This window comes from Arachis stenosperma, chromosome 6, assembly GCF_014773155.1.
Source record: "Arachis stenosperma cultivar V10309 chromosome 6, arast.V10309.gnm1.PFL2, whole genome shotgun sequence".
In the NCBI taxonomy this organism is placed as follows: domain Eukaryota; kingdom Viridiplantae; phylum Streptophyta; class Magnoliopsida; order Fabales; family Fabaceae; genus Arachis; species Arachis stenosperma.
In genome coordinates, this window is record NC_080382.1 from 75645401 (window position 1) to 75648625 (window position 3225).

Below are 3225 nucleotides of genomic sequence, written 5' to 3' on the forward strand. Positions count from 1 at the left end.
TCTCAGGATCATAAGCTTCTTCTTCAGAAGATGCCTCTTTAGTACTGTTGGATGCATTTTGCCGTCCATTCAGACTTTGAGAAATCATGTTGACTTGCTGAGCCAACATTTTGTTCTGAGCCAATATGGCATTCAGAGCATCAATTTCAAGAACTCCCTTCCTTTGAGGCATCCCATTATTCACGGAATTTCTCTCAGAAGTGTACATGAACTGGTTATGCAACCATGTCAATAAGTTCTTGAGCTTTTGCAGGCGTTTTCTTTAGGTGAATGGATCCACCTGCAGAATGGTCCAATGACATCTTAGAGAACTCAGATAGACCATAATAGAATATATCTATCATGGTCCATTCTAAAAATATGTCAGAAGGACATCTTTTGGTCATCTGTTTGTATCTTTCCCAAGCTTCACAGAGGGATTCACCATCTTTTTGTTTGAAGGTCTGAACATCCACTCTAAGCTTGCTCAGCTTTTGAGGAGGAAAGAACTTAGCCAAGAAGGCCGTGACCAGCTTATCCCAGGAGTCCTGGCTATCTTTAGGTTGAGAGTCCAACCATGCTCTAGCTCTGTCTCTTACAGCAAAAGGGAAAAGTATAAGCCTGTAGACGTCAGGATCTACTCCATTAGTCTTAACAGTCTCACAGATCTGCAAGAACTCTGTTAAAAACTGGTAGGGATCTTCTGATGGAAGTCCATGAAACTTGCAATTCTGTTGCATTAGAGCAACTAGTTGAGGTTTCAGCTCAAAATTATTTGCTCCAATGGCAGGAATTGAGATGCTTCTTCCATCAAACTTGGAAGTAGGTGTAGTATAATCACCAAGCATCCTTCTTGCATTATTGTTGTTAGGTTCGGATACCATCTCCTTTTCTTGTTCGAAAATTTCAGCAAGATTGTCTTTGGATTGTTGTAATTTAGCTTCTCTTAGTTTCCTCTTCAGAGTCCTTTCAGGTTCTGGATCAGCTTCAACAAGAATGCCTTTTTCCTTGTTCCTGCTCATATGAAAGAGAAGAGAACAAAAAAAGAAGAGGAATCTTCTATGTCACAGTAAAGAGGTTCCTTATTATTAGTAGAAGAAGAAGGGAATAAAGAAAGGAGAATCCAAACACAAGGGTAAGGATAGGGGTAGTGATTTGAGATGAAGAGAGGTGAAGAGAGGTGTTAGTAAATGAATAAATAAATAGGAAAAGATGAGAGAGGGAGAAATTTTTTAAATTAAATTTTAAAAAGGAGTTAAATGATTTTCGAAAATTAAAGGAAGAATTAAAATTAAAATTAAAATTTAAAACAATTAATTAATTAAAAAGAATTTTGAAAAAGGGGTGATATATTTTCGAAAATTAGAGAGAGAAAAGTAATTAGGTGGTTTTGAAAAAGATAAGAAACAAACAAAAAGTTAATTAGTTAGTTGAAAAAGATATTAAAATCAAATTTGAAAAGATAAGAAGATAAGAAGTTAGATAAGATATTTTGAAATCAATTTTTTTTTTGAAAAAGATAAAATTTTGAAAAAGATATGATTAAAAAGATATGGTTGGAAAATATTTAATTTTTAAAATTAAAATTAATTACTTAACTAACAAGAAACTAAAAGATATGATTCTAGAATTTAAAGATTAAACATTTCTTAACAAGAAAGTAACAAACTTCAAATTTTTGAATCAATCATAGTAATTGTTAGCATAATTTTCGAAAATAAAGATAAAATTAAGAAAAAGATTTTTGAAAAATATTTTAAAGAATTTTCGAAAATTAATAAGAAAAATGAAAAAGATTTAATTTTTGAAAAAGTTTTAAAAAAATAAGATTTTTAAAATTTGAAAATCTGACTTGACTTACAAGAAATAACTAATTTTAAAATTTTTTAACTAAGTCAACCCAAATTTTTGAAATGTTGAGAGAGAAAAGGAAAAGATATTTTTTTATTTTTGAATTTTTAATGATGAGAGAGAAAAACACAAATATGACCCAAAACATGAAAATTTTGGGATCAAAACCAATGACGTATGCAAGAACACTATGAATGTTAAGATGAACACCAAGAACACCTTGAAGATCATGATGAACATCAAGAACATATTTTTGAAAAATTTTTGATGCAAAGAAAACATGCAAGACACCAAACTTAGAAATCTTTAATGCTTAGACAATATGAATGCAAAAATGCATATGAAAAACAATAAAAGACACAAAACAAGAAAACATCAAGATCAAACAAGAAGACTTACCAAGAACAACTTGAAGGTCATGAAGAACACTATGAATGCATGAATTTTCCAAAATTGCAAGAACAAGATGAATATGCAATTGACACCAAACTTATAACTTGACTCAAGACTCAAATAAGAAACACAATATTTTTGGTTTTTATGATTTTATGATTTTTTTTGTATTTTCTTTTATATTTTTTTTGAAAAATATATAGAAAAAAGAAAATAAGAAATCCAAAATGTTTAATAAGAATTCTAGGAATCTTTCAATATTAGCCTAAAGCTCCAATCCAAGGGTTGGGCATGGCTTAATAGCCAGCCAGCTTTAGAAGATATAAAGCAGGCATGTAACAACTGATATTCCAATTAACTTGCCTCTATGCTGATGGTTTTGAAGCCTCAATCCAATTGAGTTAGACATGGTTTTACAGCCAGACAAGCTTCACCATACTTTATGAAACACTAGAATTCATTCTTAAAAATTTTGAATCATTTTTTTCGAAAACAAAGAAAAAAGATTTTGAAAAATATTTTTGAAAACTTTTCTCTGAGCAACAAGACGAATCATTAGTTGTCGATACTCGAACAATCCCTGGCAACGGCACCAAAAACTTGGTGCACGGAATTGTGATCATCAACAATGGCGCCAATAAATTGGTAGCGCTCTCAAACTTGAATCACACTTAGTCACAACTCTGCACAACTAACCAGCAAGTGTACTGGGTCGTCCAAGTAATACCATACGTGAGTAAGGGTCGATCCCACAGAGATTGTTGGTATGAAGCAAGCTATGGTCACCTTGTAAATCTCAGTCAGGCGGATAATAGATGATTATGGATTTTTGAATAATTAATAAATAATAAACATAAAATAAGGATAGAGTTACTCATGTAATTCAATGGTGGAAATTTCAGACAAGTGTATGGAGGTGTTGTGTTCCTCCTGAATCTCTGCTTTCCTACTGCTTTTATCCAATCTTTGTCACTCCTTTCTTTGGCAAGCTGTATGTAGGGC

General features: G+C 32.0%; 1 non-coding gene across 1 annotated transcript; it reads left to right on the plus strand.

Annotated features, from left to right (window-relative positions):
* Window positions 1-360: 360 nt before the first annotated feature.
* On the plus strand, window positions 361-464 carry LOC130938047 (small nucleolar RNA R71). Its single transcript, XR_009069229.1, has one exon. It is a non-coding gene; the product is annotated as a small nucleolar RNA R71 (small nucleolar RNA).
* The last annotated feature ends 2761 nt before the right edge of the window (window positions 465-3225 follow it).